The sequence below is a fragment of the Schistocerca americana genome, chromosome 1 (assembly GCF_021461395.2).
Source record: "Schistocerca americana isolate TAMUIC-IGC-003095 chromosome 1, iqSchAmer2.1, whole genome shotgun sequence".
Lineage (NCBI taxonomy): Eukaryota > Metazoa > Arthropoda > Insecta > Orthoptera > Acrididae > Schistocerca > Schistocerca americana.
The window spans coordinates 304,268,527-304,290,163 of record NC_060119.1 but is presented as its reverse complement, the minus strand read 5'-3'; the positions used below and the strand labels follow the sequence as shown (position 1 = coordinate 304,290,163).

The following is a 21,637-nucleotide window of genomic DNA, read 5'->3' as shown; positions in this document are numbered from 1 at the left end:
TTGGGCTGGTCGTGCAAAAGCGTTTATAAACACGGGAATCGAGCTAAAAATTATAGTCTCAACACGTTTCAATGAAAATGCGCAGACAATCGTTGACCGCGTGAAAAATCAGAGGAATAATTGCGCCATGGTTTTGTTACACGCGGGATGTTTACCTGCATACTATAGCGCTATTTCTTGCGGCTACAGTGACCTTAGTGGAGCATGAACCAGCGCCCGAAGTAGAGGCTCGTCCTTCGTATACAGAACCAAGCGAGACTCTCATCTCTAACACTACCTGTCTAGAAGTGGCCTTCTGTTCGATCACGAAAACCGTAGCCTTCCCTCGATTCAGCTGTTGTTTCAGAAATTCTTCTAGCACTACCTCCTCCCATGCTACCAACCCAATGGGCTCTGTAGGCGCGCTTCTATCATACGAAGTGCAAAAGAATTTCTTTCTCTTAAGTTTCCTGGTAAGATCGATTTTGCACGAGGCCTGTGACAGTCGAATTTTAACTTAACGGCCTCACCCTTAAGTGTTGTCCCAAGAAGCGGCCTTGAACGAAATTCCTCCCAACACGACATCAAGAAGCAATGTGCATCATTGTGTTCCCCTGTTGAGTCTCTCGCTACGTCGTGGACTGTTATTTACAGGCTGATTCAGCTGCTCTTACTGGTTCGTCTTATGCAACACACAATAAGTCTGTATAAAGAACGGTATCCACAGAGGCGACAGCAACATAAGCTTTGTAAGTTCTCTCTATGGTGACTGTTAGCAAACGGAATCATACTGTAAAGGTACAAATGAGGATTGGCTGTGAGTTACACGATATTTGTGGACCAAGACATACCTTATTTCTGCCATACGTATTCAAGGGTCTCCATCGTTATTTGTGTAATTTGCTGTATAGTCATACAAGTTTTGGATGTGTCTGTAAGTTTATTCCATTTATCGTACTTAATCTGTCACAAATGATTCAAACATTTTGCTTTATAAAGAGTGTTTCACGATTGGAAACAACGAAATCAACAGGGGGTATCAAAATGGGAAGTATAGAAGATACAACTTTCCAGAATATAACCTTCGAAACATTTACGAAAAATTAAGTACAATAAACGGAGTTAACTTACAGAGACATCCGAAACCTGCATGACTACACCACTGATTTCACAGAGAAAGAATGGAGAAACTTGGATAAGTATGGCAGAAGTAAAGTATATCTTGATCCAAAAATACCGTGTAACTCATGATCAATCCTCACTTGTGTTATTTACAGTGTGATTCAGTTTTATAACAGCTGCCTAAGGGTCTGAGAGGGAACTTGTATCAATTACATGGCTGACACCTGTCTGGATATCGTAATGCGGATTGCTTAAAACGAATCGGTGGGGCACCTGTATAGATATAACCGCTGTTGCAAGTAGTTTCAGATTTTTCTGTGAGATTAAGGTCTGAAAATTTGTTGGGCCAATCTATTTATACGATCGGATGGCTAAGTGGTCTAACCAGGCACGTATTTGTACAGCACTGGACATTGGAGTGCACCTTTCGTCACCTTGGATGGCAGGGGTGGCCAGTGCGAGTGCACTCATGTAAAAAATAACTGTGTGCTTAAGATTTAAATATCTCAATTAATATTAAAAAAATGCTTAAAGGGCTCATTTGTACCAGCAAAAATATCCGTGAAATACAATAAGTGTTTAAAACAAAGTAAAGCTTAATATAATTTTAAAAAATTGAAACCGAAAATACACATTTAAATATTAAAAAACCATTTCCTCCACAAAAGTGCAGTTATTGCCTCCACTTGGCGCAAACGCCGGCCTCTGTGGCCGAGCGGTTCTGCGCGCTTCAGTTTGCAACCGCGCCAGCGCTACGGTCGCAGGTTCGAATCCTGCCTCGGGTATGAATGTGTGTGATGTCCTTAGGTTAGTTAGGTTTAAGTAGTTCTAAGTTCTAGGGGACTGATGACGTCCGATGTTAAGTCCCATAGTGCTCAGAGGCATTTGAACAATTTTAACTTGGCGCAAACGATTGACAACGACTTAGTTTACTCTGTTTGAGATTATATCAAAGCTACGTAAAATCCAGTCGAAGTCAGGAATGATGTCTAAGATTTTACTTCGTGTCGACGTGTGGACTCATTGACAAAATTAAAGATGTGCGCATTCCACTGACAGCCAGATATCCATCGTTCAACATCGTAATCTTTATACTAACATCACTTCAGAGAACACTCTAAACATAATCAGAAAAAATGGCTTGAATTAAATAAATTGAGCGTGTCAGAGCTCTATGAGCTCACTGAGTTATTTATATTGATACTGCCATACAGTTACTTCAGTTTTAATAACAAAATACGCAAATAGAATGATGGGTTGGTAATGGGTGAAAGCCTAGCTGGGAAGTTAGCAGATATTTACAAAAACCACATAGAGCAAATATTTTTCAGGGCTAACAATCACATCAACTGCAAAACCATCTACTACAAAATGTATATTGGTGATACAATTGTCCTTTTCGATTGCATCGATGAGGAAACTGACACATTAGCAAGAAAGCTGTGCTGCATGCACACAAACATTAAATTAAGTGTTGAGCATGAATCCAATAACAGCATCAACTTCTAGGGCTTCAAAATCTCCAGCAAAAACCAGAAACATTATTTTTAAATTTACAGCATGCAAACAGCCACAGACGTGTGCATCAACATCTCATCTTGTCATCCAAACCAGCAAAGGACGGCATATTTAGTTTCACGTTGAGTGCCCTCATAAAATTCCATTTAAATCAGTTGAACAACGTCAAGAAATCAATATCATCAAAACATAGCTTCAGAAATAGATATAATCCTCACATGATTGATAAACTATTACAAAATATGCAAAAAAACATCAGACAACAAAGCCTTATGCCAGACACCTATGCAGTTAACACAAAAGACATTAGGAAGCAGCAGAAAATATGTCTGACTTCCTTTTTAGGAAGCATATCCCACAAAATTAGTAATATGTTTAAAAACGTAAACTTCACTTACTTACTTTCCAATTTAAAACGCAAATAAACACTACTGCTGTTGACAAGAACACAGTGAGTAATCCAATAAAATCACAACACTAAAATACAGCAGCCTGTTCAGTCACACATTAATACAAATTTCAAGTCGTTTAAGCTTTTAATTAGCCATCATATGTTAATACAGTTTCTATTGTAGTTATACTTACTTGTCACCAATTATGTTGTTCCTGTGTCTCACATTATTTATGTGATATCATTCAATTAACATTCCCTAACAAACTACATCTGTTGACTTTATTTGTAATTAATACTCACTGAATGGTTAATGCACATAATTTAACGTTTATTCTTCGTGAGTTTTCTACTGTCAAATCACTGTATTTATTGTAATATCTCTGAGAGTGAATTTCTTTGTCACTGCTGTTGTGATACGGTAACACTCACCTCATAAGACTTTCTGCAAACGTGCCACTGGTTCCACGTCACACGCAATGCCGAAAACGTCAGGAATTGCTATGGACTTCGTGGCAAAGAAGCATATAAATGTTGTTGCTCTTCGGTTCACTGACAGCAATTCAAGCCGTTCTCTTAGGTTCATGCCTAACCATATATTCGGAAATCGCCAAATATTTATTTCGTCCTTCGTTCATTAATCAGTTGAAAATGTCAATAACAGCGAATGTTGCAGACCATAGTTGTATCACATTTATAAGAAATTCCCAGAATGTGTTAACAACCAAAGATAGAAAAAGAAGTTGACATCTAGCGGGATGCGAACCTGCATCTTTTTACTCTGTACACCACGACGATATCCGTTACACTTTTGCTTGGTAATGTGATGTTAATTTCCTGTCGTAGCTATTACAGACTCTCTTGGAGGCTTATATCGTTGATGCGTTATTAACTAACATTTGTGGATAACAGAGATGTGTTTGTGGTAAATTTTCAATGCGCTGATGCTTTGAAGCGGAATACTGAAAGTTATAATACAAAACATCTAAATATGCCGACATAATATAGCACCTGCGACATCGATTGTCGATACTATGTGTAGCGTGAAAATGACGTCACATTTGCAAAAAGTCTTGTGAAATGAGTGTTACTCTTTGTGATATCGCCATTTTTGTGTACATTTCCCATGTGGCAAAAACTTTTTGAAGTGTGAGTGGTGCTTTGGGTATTGTGGTTATAATATAAGTGCTGCATATATTCCACAGCGTTTCGTGAATAGAAGCTAACAATATTCCACCAAAATTAGCCGGATTTTGGATCGAATTACTACAACGACGCAGTCTCAAATATTTGTTTGCACTATGTTCGATCGGTATGAAAGATAGTTACGTTTAAGTAAATCGTTCCTAACATCGTTTTTTACCGTAGGGCACCATCGTCCCAAGAATATTTCTCCACAAGTCGATATAAAAAACAAAAACTTATGTAACTTCTAATATATGTGCTTCTTGTGAATAATCATCTGAAGATAAACCTGTCGGTTCGAAAACGGTTACGGGGTCATTAATTAAATAAATAGCATTAATTGTAACAGCTGATTGCTGTTCTTTTCTCTGAAAGAATCAACCTACATGGCTATTAGAGACGGAGCACGTTTCAGGATTGGGGAAGGATGAGGAGGGAAGCTGACCACGTCCTACTCAAAGGAAACATCGCAGCATTTGATTTAAGCAACTTAGGGGAACAACAGGAAACGTAAATCCGGATTACGAGACAGGGGCTGGAAGCACCGTCCTTCCGAATATGTGTCTGGTGCCTTGGTGGTGGCTGACGGGCCACATTTCCTCTCCCAATAAATTAAGAACATGCTCCTTAAAATCCAGTCCTCGCTGACAGTCCATAGTCCACACATCCTCGTTTGTGAGAAATTGACGAACCAAATCAACTCGTTGCTGATGGACAATATCGTCCATGAACAGCAAGTTTCCAATCCATTTCTGTACATGTGAGGATATTCCTCCGACCACCAACAAAAGTCTGGAACTGCATACGTTCATCCAACATGATGCCTACTCACCGTAGGACTCCATAACCACTGTGATCGTACGACTTTACCTCCAAATATGCGTCGGCAGTTATTCTTCGTGCAGAGGCTTGACTAATCTGTGGCAAGTGCACTTCTGCAGTCATTCAAGGCCCACTTCTGACTATACAATGATCGGTGCGCTTGTGCAGTGCAGTGATCGAGGACACGTACTGACGAATGTGAAGTACCCAGACGAACTTCGGTAACTATTTGCCCCTCGACGTAATTTTAAAGTTTGTACACAATCTGTTTTGCACAGTTAAGGTTAGATATCGGCCTTGTTGAAAAGTGGTTGCATTTGATCGCCATGGCGCGACGAGTATTTCCTATGATGTCCAACTGATGACAAAGGAGGTTCGAAATGATGTATTCGCAGAACTGTTTGTGTTTCGAAGAGATGAATGTCTGCGCAAAAGGGAAGTGCAAACTCCGCTGAGGCACAATGGGTCAAAACCACGATTATTATTATCTTTTACCTATTTGAAGCAATAATCGTTCCTTCCGTAGAGACAAGTCCCGAAATTTTGATCGTAATTTTCGGGACTAATTTTTATTTTCTAGTGTTCCTCGTTTCTCCTTCATTTTTAACTCTTACACACTAATAAACGATACAACTATATCACTGGCGAGTCTGTACTTTAAAGGCAAGCCTACTGAAACAAAAAGTTGAGGTAGTTTGTAAAAATAAAGCACGTAATCTCAATTTTTTAAACATTTTACTGTCTCCTTGCGCACGCAGTATACACTGCGAAAAAGCTACTTATACAAAATACTAGAGTGTTTGGAGGAGATAAAAAGAAACGGTTTTGTATGCGAAAAAAATGTGACAGAAGGACCATTTTCCCGCTAGGGATCCACGAAGGTTCGTCCTGCTTTCTCTCCGAAGCTTAAAATTAATGAAGAATATGGTTCGCGATGAACCGTAGATTATGAAGGCAGCGCCAGGTCGCGCTCTTTAACACATTCTCAGAACGCGAGTTTTATGCTAGTTCCCAGTTAGCTCCTGCCATTGTCTCGGCCGCTCGAAAAAATTCAAGAGCATAAATCGTGGTTAACGATAGATGGATTTGCTTAAGAATGATTTACCGCAACAGCTTTAAGTGGAGATCGCATTACCACTAAATATACGGATAGAGATGGCCACAGCAGTGTGCAACCATATGAAATGATTTCTCAGCCTGCCATTGGATTAATGTTCGGCATTCGAAAGTGTAACAGTAAATGTGATTTAGGAGAAAGGCCTTACGTGTGTGCGCCTGATTTTATATTCCTCACTTAAATTCATCTTAGTATCACTAAGAAATGAAGGACAAAAGTGCTTACTGAGGCGGGTTCTGGACTGAAAGCCCACATTGCCCCCCCCCCCCCCCCCCCCCCTCTCCCCACGATAAAACTCCATTATCGGTATTAAAACTTAGAGTAAAATCGGAAATATGAAATATTTCAAGAAAAAGTGAGGTAGAGAGATTCTGAGATTCTAAATAATTACTTTTTAATCTGCAGAATTACTGCACTACGGCTTATCGTAGTCAAAAAACATTGCAAGATACCAAGGAAAATAATTGTTGCAGCGAAGTAATTAAAATTCTTTCCTGTGGTAGTATTGTGCAAAATTTAGAGAAGCTCCAGATTATGAAACCTGGTACGTTAAAAGTTTGCGTAAAATGCTTAAGAGTTTAGTGGACTTGCATTAGTGAAGAGCGGGCTCGTATCACCGTCTGGTCTTACAGATGTAACTTTCCGCTGCCTCCCATCCAATCCCTAGCAAGTCCATGTCCGTTTCATCTCATTCGCAAGGAGTTTAGCGTCGACAGAAGATTAAACCCTAATACTCCTCCCTCTTATCTGTGGTGCAGTATTATGTTTATGTCTACATCTGTGAACATGTGGAGTGGCGTAGAAACAAACTGGAATTCTTGTATGTTACACCTTACAAACAGCCTTGGTACCGTATATGAAGGAATTTTTCATATACTTGAACGTGCCATAAAACGTTATAGTGTCAGTAGTCACATACAGCAATCACCATGCAACATTGGTCAAATACTTCTTTTCATACCCATAGACTTGTTTCATTGGGAAAAAAACGCTGTGTACTTTACATTGCCTGTAAACTATGCTTCGACATTCCACTACACGATGTCTGCGTTTATCACACAGCTGTCCGCCCCTGGTAGCTGAGTGGTCAGCGCGATGGAATGTCATACCTAACGGCCCAAGTTCGATTCCTGGCTGGGTTGGAGATTTTCTTCGCTCAGGGACTGAGTGTTGTGTTGTGTTTATCATTATCATTTCATCCCCATCGACACGCAAGTCGCCGACGTGGCGTCAACTGGAAAGACTTGCACCAGGCGAACGGTCTACCCGACGGTAGGCACTAGCCACACGGCATTTCCATCACACAGCTATTCGTCAGCCTGCATGTTAGGCAACCACTGCAACGACACCGTACTTTGTCTTGCACGTGCTGCAGGCGCGCCACACAAGAATTTATGTGCACGGGCTCATGAAGTTGATACTCCTCAGTGATTCAATTTTCTTCGATAATCAGGCTCTTATTTATGTAACCAGGTTTCAAATGGCTCTGAGCACTATGGGACTTAACTTCTGAGGTCATCAGTCCCCTAGAACTTAAGAACTACTTAAACCTAACTAGCCTAAGGACATCACACACATCCATGCCCGAGGCACGATTCGAACCTGCGACCGTAGCGGTCGCGCGGTTCCAGACTGTAGCACCTAGAACCGCTCGGCCACTCCGGCCGGCTAACCAGGTTTGCGAATGTTATTATTGAAGCTTATCGTCAGCTAAACATGCTTGTTGTATTTTCAGTAGACAAAAATACGTACATTACTCTAAGAGATCATTAAATCTGATACTGGATTTAAATTCTACATCTTTTCATCCTAAATGGAGCAAAAACTTCGCAGTAACTTTCTCCTTTATTCTGTGGACCTACGAATGGATAGTGAAAGACGATTTTAAATTATCTTCGTAAGAACTACTATACGTTCATATTGCATGTTCTTGTGCGTTTTTTTTTCTTTGAATCAATTGTCATTTACTATGCCGAAACACACGCAGAAGTACTCTTGCTGCCAGTGATGACTGACGATAGATTCCTTGGCAACTGTTTACTCTCAAGGGCTTCATGGCAATACTTTTTGCACAGATAATTCTCTCACCACCGTTTTATGAAACCAATATTTGATCACGGCTATTTTATAGCTGCATTAACTGCATAGGAGTATGACATTTTTAATTAAGGATTTTATGTTCTGTGCACTATAAGAGAACTGTGCTGTTATCATAAGCATGCGAAAGGGAGGGAAGAAATAAATCATGACCAGATGCCCATATACCATGGCGTTTACAATTAAAGAGAGCATGTCTTCTTCACGAGCTGTCCGTTGCAGAAAGTTCATATTTAGTACTGTATACCATAAATAAGCTGAGTGATTGCAACACATTACAAGGAAAGCTAACCATTTTGATTCCGAGCTAAGAAGCACCTACAGCGTCAGTATTTGAAGACTGTTAGATCAAGAAGAACCGCTAGCTGTTTCTTACTTACGACTGCCGAAGAGTAAGATACGTTTCCCGAATATATTTTACGAGCTCACCGGGGAAACTGGACGGTAGCTGAGTGGAGGCGATAGCTGTTCTGGTTTTCTTTACTTTACTTTTCCTTTCTTTGCTTTATTTTCTTTTACTCCCTTACTAGTATTTTACCAGTACTTAGTTCGGCGGCAAAATTGCGCTTGCAAAGCATGTACAAGTTTCATACTTGCGCTCAACACCCGGACACCAGTAAACTACACACGATACGATAGTTCCATCCTATTAAACTGTAATATTGCATACCATTCGTTAATTTATTACTACTTACAGGATATTTCATCTTTTAACATACCGCTAAGTACAAGGTATAGTAAGAGCTATGGATTATGATTGTTACTTTTTAAACATCTGTGCTCTAGCAGAGCTAAATCAGTGCATCAGCTGTCCGATTAATGTCTCATGCGAGTTTGCTTCTAGACAAATAATTTTGTTTTTGCCGTATAAGAAAAATTGTGAGTTGGTTCTCGTTTTGTAGACATGGTAGCGCTTGTTTTGTTCACTTTTATTGTCAATGTTTTCTGGTGCCCAAAGATATATACAAAGGAGTCTCCACCACCTAACAATGAGTGAGATTGGCCGGCAATACTGCAATCTTTGCTTTCACAGATTCTGCTAAGATGGTCTGGTGCCTTTCTTGATATTGCGCGAAAACACAGCAAAATTACTTTTACGATCTTGGGGTTTTGGGAAAACCTTAAATAAATTCAGGGAAGTATTCGTGTGTATATCCAGGTGCGACCAATGTTTCGATTTACTCATAACTGGCGATTTGCTGACATATTTAATCGCAATATCCGCTGTATAATTGTGGGGTGGGAAAAAAGGCACATAGTGCTGTTTGAAGTGCTATGCCTTCATAAAAGCGTTGTAATTAATCGTTCCTCACCGTAATTCAGTAAAATAACCACATCCTTCCATCATTTGTACCTCATACATCATCTCTACTATGCTCATCAATTGCTTACAGAATCTTAAGAACTTTAATAACATGGAACCACCGTTCTCTACTGCACCTTTATATTCCTTTTCAATAACTGTTAGACCTTGATTCAGTGAAATCATCACTTTAGTCATTACGATGCCCAGGAACCTTCACGCCAACCGTCGTTTCCTTTACTTCCTGCTGCTTTCCTTCGACTATTCGTTCCTTTGACTTTACACAGATATCAATCTCTCTGATCAAAGCGCCAATACAGCAGAAAATATACACGTACAGCACATTCCCATATACATATTAGATATTTCAGATAACATAGATAATACAATCTAAAGCAAAAAAGTCACCACAATGGATTTATGCAAATTGACCACAAATTGACAGTCATTCTGGTATCGAAGGAAAATGTAAATTGTAAGCTCTGGCGCCCGATGGATGAAAGTGTGGCGCAGCAGCGCAATTTCACCGCGCATCTGGCAAGAATAGTAAACAGTGGACACTTCGATACCGGAGCACAAAGTTTTTGCGAACTCCATCCCGTGTATTCTGTTGGATAGTAACTATGCCTCATACTCAATGGCTGATATTAAACAAGAGAGGTACTAGGTTATTATATGCTGCCAGCGTATACGAACGTTTCATGCTACCTGGTGGTCATTCGATATGAGATCTATATTTATTTGGCTGTACTTCGAGTTCTCTGAGAGAAGTTGTGGCTCCAACACGACAGCGTAGAATCCCACATAGATATTAGTGTCCTAGAACGCAGGTGGGTGGATACCCTCATCATTGGATTAGTAGGCGAGGTCCTGCTTCGTGGCCAGCACGACGATCACGTCTCACACGAAGTCTTTCAGTGAAAACTGCGGAGGATCTCATTGGTAGGGTTCTAGCTGGCTGCCTCGCTGTACAATAGCAGCTGCAGGGATAACTGACAAGGTGCGCTTGAATTTTATGTGCTGTTGTACTGCATGCGTTGAGACTGACGGTCGACATTTTGAACATACGTTATTAGTGAATAAAATGCTACATATTCATTTCTCCACTTTATTTTACAATATTAAGGTACTAAAATTAGTATTCTTTATCATCTGCTATAACTGCTATATTGATTTATATCTTTCGCCGAGACGACATACCATTCTACTAATGGTTCAGTATATCGTTTGTACCATACGCCAGTTGTGTGTCTTCTATATTTTTCGTTTAAGCTGTTCCACTAATTTCATGTCTGTCCATCTTCTGGAATCAGCATACCTGCTGTCCCGGAAGATTACAACAGTATTATCAGAAACGGAATGAGCAGTTATAAGAGATTTAAAGTGATGAAGGGTTCGTGATTTTCTATACTTAGAAATGAAATAACACTGTCGTCATCTGCCATCAATCAGCTGAAGACAACATGAATCAAGAACGCAGAACGACGTATTAAAACTGATGGTAGCGTTTGTAACCTTCAGATTGATATATGCATCGTCAGCTCCGTATTTTCAGGAAAATAACATGTAGTTAAGAGAAGGGCAACTCGCACTTGCTCTCACTACTTTCTGTCTCCTCCTTTTCTTAGTTTTACTGATTAGAGGCTGAGAAACCTGACTAGGAAAATATGTGTAATTACACAGAATCAGTTTCGTAACACTGCACTGGGAAGTGAAGTGACCACGTAAGGAAACGTTTAGAGAAATTGTGGAATAAACATCATGTGAGCTATTATTCTCGTTTCTGATTTCATAAATAATTTTATTGCAGCAAGATTATTCTTTTTTTGTATCTCTTAGAATTATTTCACAGGAGAAGATATTCTCGTGGATCCCACACGTAGCACTCAAAATGGCATAGATATTACAACGTTGAACAGGTATTTATGCGTCATTTGGATCTATACAAAGCTACAGACTAGTCGGGAACTACAAAGAAAGACAGAAAAACTTTCTGATAGGTCAAGAAATAAAACAGAGTGGAATATATAATTATGACTTATAATAAAAATTTAGAAGAAAAGGTCAAATGTTTTGTGAACCCATTTTCCTAAAAGTGAGAAATAAAATACAGTAGAGGACATTTGACGAGCCTTTGATGATGCTCGAAACCATGCGCAGCAGTTGAGATGCTCACACGGTACTGACGCAAGGTGTACTACGAGCTAGCAGGTGAGCTAACATTGACTCTGTCCCTCAGTTTTTGGCATGGGAGAGAGCATGATTCCAAGCAGAGTTTAAACAAAATCCTCCATCCCTGTTTACTGCAGTTTCACCGGAGAAATATCCTGTAGTAGTCGCAAAATTCTAAGAATCTAAGTTAAACTTTGAACTTCAAATTCTTAATCGGAACCTCATGCACTGTACACCATTTCGAGCATCATTTAAAGGTGCGACAAACGATTTTCTATTATACTTTATTTCTTATTTTTAGACAAATCATGTCACAAAACCTTTGTACGTTTTCTTCAATTTAAATTTTGTTGATAAAGCAGGAAAATTAATACATTTAAATATGGATCGGTATTCTATTACTGAGCATACAACGCAAGAGAAAGCAGAGAAGCTACAATTTATACTGTGATATTTTTTGACACTTCATTTACATAGCAAATAGCTACCGTTATTTTAAATTTACCCTGAAATAACAAACCATGATTTTCTTAATTACCGCGATTACTTCCAAGCAATGAAATACTCATTTCTCCATATCATACTCGCTGTTTGACTATGAAAATTCGCACAAGTATCTTTTGTGTAATTTCCAGGCAGATTTGTTTTCGCACCGCTTAAAGATTGGACGAAAAAATGAAACTGAAATAATCAGGAGGCGAGAACATGGTAGATGTAACAATAAAGTTGTTTATTAGATTTCAAGAAACAAGAAACGGCACGGTGACGTCTTATGCAAGGTGGTTATATGACATTAGAGAACACAGAAGAAACATGGATTTGTTCAGCTGAATGGAAAGCGTGAAGAAGAGGCCGTTACCGAGAAGATAGTGTCAAATGGCTTAACGTGATTTTGATGATGATGATGGTGATAATGACGATGAGAGCCATACACTTACCACATATTTTGAGCTCATTCAGCAAACATATTGATTTAGTAATTTATTAATTAAGGTTTTCGTCAGAGTTGTGTATAATATTTTTATTAGTTCAAATGGTTCAAATGGGTCTGAGCACTATGGGACTTAACATCTATGGTCATCAGTCCCCTAGAACTTAGAACTACTTAAACCTAACTAACCTAAGGACATCACACAACACCCAGTCATCACGAGGCAGAGAAAATCCCTGACCCCGCCGGGAATCGAACCCGTGAACCCGGGCGCGGGAAGCGAGAACGCTACCGCACGATCACGAGCTGTGGACTTTTATTAGTTACTGAATTCATAGTTTTTCGTTCATTCTCATACCATTACCTACATTGGAAGGTACAATGTTACTAACAAAACGTGAGGTTCAAAATTTTCAAACATTTTGTGTGCACACATTACAGTAGCGCAATAACTCATTTATGACCTCCCGCCATCTGCAGTGTTTCATTGATGTAAGAACAAATGTATTATGTACTCTGAAACATTACAAATGCAGGTATGTCATAGAAGATTCATTGCACTACTGTAATAAGTGCACCCAAAAGGTTTGAAAATTTTATATTTTATTTGTTGCTAATAATGTTGTGCCTACTCATATACACACATCAAAAAAGGATTGCATCACCGCGGTTCCCAAAACTCCTGAAGATAGCCGTTGACTGTGGATATTGTATCACAGACACAGTCTCTTTGACTGTCCAGAGATGTCACTAAACCCGCCCAAAGATATAAGCAACCATGCAAGAGCAGCGTCTATTAGACGGAGGGGGTCCGACAGCCGATCAGTTCCAGTCATGCCACCAGGAAGGAGGTACACGGCTCGTATTGTCTGTAGTTCAACCATGCCTAGAAGGAGAGTACCGCGGTTAGATCGCGTCCGTATTGTTACATTGTGCCTGGAAGAGCTCTCAACAAGGGAAGTGCTCAGGCGTCTCAGAGTGAACCAAATCGATGTTTTTCGGACATGGAGCAGATACACAGAGACAGGAACCGTCGATGATATGCCTCGCTTAGGCCGCCCAAGGCCTACTACTGCAGTAGATGACCACTACCTACGGATTATGGTTCGAAGGAACACTGACAGCAACGCCACCATGTCGAATAATGTTTTTCGTGCAGCAGCAAGACGTCATGTTGCGACTCAAACAGTGCACAATAGGCTGCAGGATGCGCAACTTCACTCCCGATGTTCACGCAGCGCGTTACAGATGCGCCCGACAACATGCCGAATGGACCTCTCAGTATCGGCATCAAGTTCTCTTCACCGATGAGTGTAGCATATGCATTCAACCAGACAATCGTCGGAGACGTGTTTGGAGGCAACCCGGTCAGGCTGAACGCCTGAGACACACTGTCCAGCGAGTGCAGCATGGTGGAGGAGGTTGCCTGCTGTTTTCGGGTGGCGTTATGTGGGGCCGACGTACGCCGCTGGTGGTCATGGAAGGCGCAGTAACGGCTGTACTATACGTGAATGCCATCCTCCGACTGATAGTGCAACCATATCGGGAGGATATTGGCGAGGCATTCATCTTCATGGACGACAATTCACGCCCCCATCGTGCACATGTTGTGAATTATTTCCTTCAGGATAACGACATCGTTCGAATAGAGGGGCCAGTATATTCTCCAGACATGAAGCCTGTCGAACATGTCTGGGATAGTTTGAAAAGGGCTGTTTATGGACGACGTGAAGCACCAGCCACTCTGAGGGATCCACGCCGAATCGCTGTTCAGGAGTGGGACAATGTGGACCAACAGTGTCTTGAACTTGTGGATGATATGCAACGACGAATACAGGCCTGCATCAATGCAAGAGGACGTGCTTCTGGGTATTAGAGGTACCGGTGTGTACAGAAATCTGGACCACCACGTCTGAAGGTCTAGCTGTATGGTGGTACTACATGCAACGTGTGGTTTTCATGAGGAATAAAAAGGGCTGAAACGATGTTTATGTTGATCTCAGTTCCAATTTTCTGTAGAGGTTCCGGAACTCCTGGAACCGAGGTGACGCAAAAGTTTTTTTGATGTGTATAGATAATGATTTGAGAATGGCCGAAAATAGTGGAAACTAGTTAATATTAATAATAATATACGCCATCTGCCGTAAACTAAAATTAAATACAAATACAATGACGGTCTCAGGACTGAAGACCACAACAACAACAATGACAGGAAAAAATAGCAACACCGAGGAGGAGTTGAGCGACATACAACAAAGTTGGTAGGCGTGTTTCTGCATCTGAAAGAAGATGTATGTTCAAATTTCGCGCCAGTAGCATAAGGGTCGTGCTAGCAGCGCCAGGATGCAAATCAGGTTTGCTTTAAATACACAATGTTACGGTCGTGAATGCTAGTTACCTTTGAGGTTGGATGTGCTGATGTTAGTCAAGAATGCCTTTAAGGCGACAAAGACGCCATTATCAACAAGTTTTATCAACACGTCACTGAGTTTGAATGAAGTCGTGTAGTAGGGTTACGGGAAGCTGAATGTTCCTTCTGCGATATTTCAGAAAGACTTAGCAGGAATGTAGCCACTGTACATGACTGCTGGCAGTGATTGTCACGAGAATGTACGGTAGCGAGAAGACCGGGCTTCGGGCAGCCACGTGGCACTACCGAGAGGGAAGAACCATCGTGTTCGGCTTGTGGCTTTGGTACGCCGTGCGGCATCTGCAGCAGCAATTTGAGTAGCAGTTCGAAGTACAGTGCCACAATGAAGTGTTAGGAACTGGCTTCTTCAAGAAGAGCTCCGAGCCAGACACCTCGTAGTCTGCAATCCACAGACTCGAAACCACAGCTGTTTGAGTGGTGTCAAGCGAAAGCTCATTGGAAATTAGGGTGGAGGTCTGTAGTGTTTTCAGATTAAAATTGGTTCTGCCTCGGTGCCAGTGTTGGCCGTGTTGGTTAGGAGGAGGCCAGTTGAAGGCCTGCAACGAACCTGTCTGCACGCTACACACACACTGTACCCACACTTGGAGTTACGATACGGGGTGCGGTTTCGTATGACAGCAGCGGCACTCTCGTGATGATCCGACACACTCCCCGACTGCAAATTTGTACAGACCTGTTGCGCTGCCATTCGTGAACACCATTCCATGGCGTTGTTTCGAACAGGATAACCCCGGCTCACATATAGCTGTTGTAAACCAACATGCTCTGCAGAGTGTCGAAATGTTACCTTGGGCTGTTCGATCACTAGAGCTCTCAGCAGTGTAACACATATGGAACAGCATCAGACGACAATGACCGACCATGTGCAACGGGCACGGCACTCCGCCCCACAAACTGACCTGACATCTGGCTCCTGTACAACACAATGCATGCACGATTGCAATTTTGCATTCAACATTATGACGGTAACACCAGTTATTAACGTACCAGCATTTCACATTTGCAGTATCTTACATTAACCTGTGACGCTCCAACTTTAATCACTTACGTATGTTACCTACATAAATGTATTCCCGAAATTTCACTACTCTACATTAACCATGTTTTGGGTTGCGATGTTTTTTCCGTCAGTGAATATTGAGTTGCTGATCCTGATACTAACACTATACTGGAATCATTTAGATATTGGTCTAGTATTGGAAACGGTACCATGTCTTTGGTATTTTTCTTTTGGCATTAGATCCTTTCATTTTTGATCTAAACATAGCTCCAGTTGCAACACAGATTTATTTGACACGGCCGATATCAAATCTGGTTTGGGATATTATCAAGTGGTAACTTTTGAGAGCAGCAGGTCGTCGACAAAAGTATATGTGGCAGGAGAATCGTCGTATCGCAGGCCAGATCATCGCCGACTTGTTGACTTCAACTGTTGTCACTTGGCAATTTCCCTGACCCTAATATAGGACGAAAAATATGAGACTTGGTGATTACAGCGGTATTTTAGGCATTAAAACATAATGAGAGAGCCAGCCGCTGTGGCCGAGCGGATCTAGGCGCTTCAGTCCGGAACCTTGCTGCTGCTACGGTTACAGGATCGAATCCCGCCTCGGGCATGGATGTGTGTTATGTCCTTAGGTTAGTTAGGTTTAAGTAGTTCTAAGTCTAGGGGACTGATGACCTCAGATGTTAAGTCCCATAGTGCTCAGAGCCATTTGAACCATGATGAGAGAACGAAGACCCTAAAAACAGCTCTCTCGTGCTGTGTTTTCGTATTCTCAGTAGTAAAGTAAAGTTTAACTCAGCAGTATTCTAGGCTTGCTTGCATCAGCTGTGATAGTTATTGAAAAATCATGGAAATTCTTACGTGCTTCAAGATTGTGCAATTAAGGTGAGTGCAACTGGTGGCTGTATCGATGTTATATTTTCACAGAACTTTCAAGCAATCGGTTTAATAGTTTTTTTTTCACGTCGTCTGCTTTTTAATATTAGCAAACTTTGCACGTCAATCGACACAATTTTCTTGTCTATAATAAGTAATTTTCTGCCGTTAGCAAAAGCCAGAGACAAAATTCATCAGAACATCCGCTGTCAGTTCGTTGTAATACTTCCTTCTGTCACACTGGACGTATTTTCTCGAAGACAGCGAATGTGTAACAGAACAAGTTGCCACAAATGGTTATTTCTTTCGTATACAGTCACTAAATAATTCACAAAATCACATATATAAACTGTATATTGTTGACTTTTTACCTTCGAACCTTACGTTGGGCGCCATTTGTGACTCCTCCTATTGCTGCCTACTTTCACTTTCCCGATTAGCGAAGGTGTAATGTTCTTTTTCTATGTTATCCAGTATTCTTCACCTCATCGAGACATGTGAAAGCGAGGCGACACAACACTATCCATCACTGCAGTCAATATGTGCCGATCAATAAGATTAAAGTCAAATTAATAACATCAACTAGCTGCGTTGTTTAGCGGTTGCCACTAAAAGATGCTCATTAACAGTTACTAAGTGGTCAATTCCTGTTTCAAAATGAACTGTTATCTTTGATTTTGCGTAGCACCTGCACACCGAATTAATTCTTTCAAAAATCACAGGCTTCATCTACCACAGTTTATTTGATATGATTTACTATGAAAGATACTCATACGTAAGCCCGATAATAATTGCCTATAATCGAAAGTCAAAGAAATTTACTTTTCATTACCCGGTGTCCAGTGAAGTTAAGTATTTCACGCTGTGGCGCGTGAACTTAAAAGAGTCGCGAATATTCGGAACTACAACGCTAAAAGCTCGGACACTAAAATCTCGAACACAAAGACTCCCAGACGCTAAAGACTCGCATACGCTAGAGACTAACACATGAGAAAGACGTTAACAATACGCGCTAGCTTCTCTCGTAAGACCAGCCGAGTGGCGGCGCTCGGTCTGCTGGCGTCGACAGTGGCGACTCGCGGGTCCGATGTGTACTGACGGACTGCGGCCGATTTGAAGCCTACAACCCAGCAAGTGTGGTGCCTTGCGGTGACACCACAGTGAAAGCACAATTCGATTTTACATAGTCTACATTGTGACGCTGAAAATGTTGTTAAAGTTTGTCGTTTTTCCAGTTCTTAAATCAATTGCGTTACACATGAATATCTCAAATTATGGTAGGAGCACTTATCAGTTAATATAATTCTCTGAAATTCAGTTTCTTTAAGTTATACTTTTAAGATTGTCTAAGCAATGACAAAAATAATTACATGAAAACATTTGAGATGCGTTTTTTGCTGTTGCTATTATTATACGTAAAAAAATATTAGAATTCTATTCCATGAGGCTTTTCGCGGATGATGATATTGCATACAGAGAAGTCGTTGCATACAGGGAAATCGGCACGGTAGAAAGTTGTAGCAAACTGCAGGAAGACCTGCAGAAGATCGGCGCCTGGTGCAGGAAGTGAAAATTGACAAAAATGGTGCAAATGGCTCTAAGCACTCTGGGACTTAACATCTAAGGTCATCAGTCCCCTAGAACTTAGAACTACTTAAACCTAACTTAACTAAGGACATCACATACATCCATGCCCGAGGCAGGATTCGAACCTGCGACCGTATCAGCAGCACGGTTCCGGAGTGAAGCACCTAGAACCGCTCTGCCACAGAGGCCGGCTCACACTTGACACTCAACATAAACAAATGTAACGTAATGCGCAAAGTATCTATTCTAAGCAGTCACATAAATTAAATACACTACTGACCATTAAAATTGCTACAGACGCGAAATTTAACCGACAAGAAAAAGATGCTATGATTTGCAAATGATTAGCATGATTAGCTTTTCAGAGCATTCACACAAGGTTGGCGCCGGTGGCGACACCTACAACTTGCTGACAAGAGGAAGGTTTCCAACCGATTTCTCATACACAAACAGCAGTTGACCGGCGTTACCTGGTGAAACATTGTTGTTATGCCTCGTGTAAGTAGGAGAAATGCGTACCATCAAGTTTCCAACTTTGATAAAGGTCGGATTGTAGCCTATCGTGATTGCGGTTTATCGTATCGCGACACTGCTGCTCGCGCTGGTCGATATCCAATGACTGTTAGCAGAATATTGAGTTGCTGGGTTCAGGAGGGTAATACGGAACGCCGTGCTGGATTTCAACGGCCTCGTATCACTAGCAGTCGAGATGACAGGCATGTTATCCGCATGGCTGTAACGGATAGTGCAGCCACGTCTCGATCCCCGAGTCAACAGATGGGGACGTTTACAAGACAACAACCATCTGCACGAACAGTTGGACGATGTTTTGCAGAGGATGGACTGTCAGCTCGGAGACCATGGCTGAGGTTACCCTTGACGCTGCATCACAGACAGGAGCGCCAGCGATGGTGTACTCAACGACGAACCTGGATGCGCGAATGGCAAAACGTCACTTTTTCGGATGAATCCAGGTTCTATTTACAGCATCGTGATGGTCGCATCCGTGTTTGGCGACATCGCGGTGAACGCACATTGGAAGCGTGTATTCGTCATCGCCATAGTGGCGTATCACCCGGCGTGATGGTATGGGGTGCCATTGGTTACACGTCTCGGTCACCTGTTGTTCACACTGACGGGACTTTGAACAGTGGACGTTACATTTCAGATGTGTTACGACCCGTGGCTCTACCCTTCATTCGATCCCTGCGAAACCCTACATTTCAGTAGGATAATGCACGACCGCATGTTGCAGGTCCTGTACGGGCCTTTTTGGATACAGAAAATGTTCGACTGCTGTTCTGGCCAGCACATTCTCCAGATCTCTCACCAATTGAAAACGTCTGTTCAATGCTGGGCGAGCAACTGGCTCGTCACAATACGCCAGTCACTACTCTTGATGAACTGTGGTATCGTGTTGAAGCTGCATGGCCAGCTGTACCTTTACACGCCATCCAAGCTCTGTTTGACTCAATGCCCAGGCGTATCAAGGCCGTTGTTACGGCCAGAGTGGTTGTTCTAGGTACTCATTTCTCAGGATCTATGCACCCAAATTGTGTGTAAATCTAATTACATGTCAGTTCTAGTATAATATATTTGTCCGATGAATACCCGTTTATCATCTGCATTTCTTCTTGGTGTAGCAATTTTAATGGCCAGTAGTGTATATAGTAGGGGGCGCACGGAGCGATTCAGAGTTCAGTGACAACAGAAACCTGGTCGCACGTAAGGTGGACATCAGACTGAGATTCACTGGAAGACTCCTCAGGATGTGTATAGTGCACCCATAAAGGAAGTATCCTACAAAACCTTCCTTTGACCAATACTTGAATATTGTGCGTCAGTCTGGGCCCCTTTCTAGATATGAATGATAGAAGAAATTGAGACGATACAAAGATGAGCACTGTGTTTCGTTAGAGCTTCATTTAGTAACCAGAAAATCATCTCGCAGATATTCAGCCAACTCTATTGGCAAACACTGCAATAGTCACTCTGCATCACGGCGTGGCTTACTGTAAACCATCACAGAGCGTACGTCGCTTCTTCCTACTTACGTCTCGTGAAAAGAGAATTCAGATAAATTTAGGGAGATTGTAGCCCACACAGAAGCTTACCAGCAATCATTCTTCCCGCGAACCATTCGCGATGAAACAGAAAAACGGGCTAGTGACACTGGTATACAAAGTAACATTCTAGCCATATCTCTTCTGCTGAACAAGTAAGTGCTTCCCAAAATAAGGCAAAGAGCTTGCAATAGAAGATACATGTTTCGCAGCAACAAAGATGAAAAAGTGCGATTAGTTCTTAAGGTATGCATTACAGAGCCCAAGTTTACTAGATTTTTGTTCTTGTTTTGCTCCATACTTCGTCGGTGGAGTCCTGGTTCACCATGTAGGTGTTAATGTGGGTCGTAGGTATTTGTGAGATGTTACACCAGGACGCCACTGAAGAGGATGACACGACGTTCTGTCGGTGCTGATAGCCCCGCCAGTGGCTATGGACGGAGTTCACGAGTCGTCAGCAGATGGTACATATTTTGAAAATGGTCCTAAATGACAAACAAATTGTGACTTCCAAGAGCCCCGTACCCGTATCTGCGCCTGACTGTAGGTGAGTGAATAATTTAGTTCCCAACCCAAAGGACCATCACCGAGCTACGATCGAACTGGGTACAGCCTCCCTCAGCGTGACGTGGTACACCTTGAGAAGTAAGCAACTTTGCGACTTGGAAGTTGGGACTTGACCTCCACCTGGGAAGACGGAAGGAAGATAAAGAAATCACAGAATAAAGCTCGTAATTACTTTCACCTTCTCAGGAGTCATCACTCAGTTTTCTGGTAAAGCTTCGCCCCTCGCAGAATATTACTCACAAAGAATGCTGAGGCTGATCATTGTAGTTTATCTTCGACTTTAGTAGGATTCACTAAGTTAAAGACATGGACTGTCGTAATTCTTGAAAAGTAATATGCGTAACGCGATCTGTCACTCGGCTTATGCTGCAAAAATTAAATACTAAGTTGGACTCCGTGTCAGCATAACTGCAGGTGCTTTGCCGCACGATAAAAGAAACTGATATTACGATGGCCGACTAGTCCCATGG

At 41.6% G+C, this 21,637-nt stretch overlaps 1 protein-coding gene across 1 annotated transcript in view; it reads left to right on the top strand.

The window, feature by feature from the left end:
- Positions 1 to 21,637, top strand: part of LOC124545366 (leucine zipper putative tumor suppressor 2) — a 421,767-nt gene that overhangs the window by 131,895 nt on the left and 268,235 nt on the right. The window lies entirely within an intron of this gene.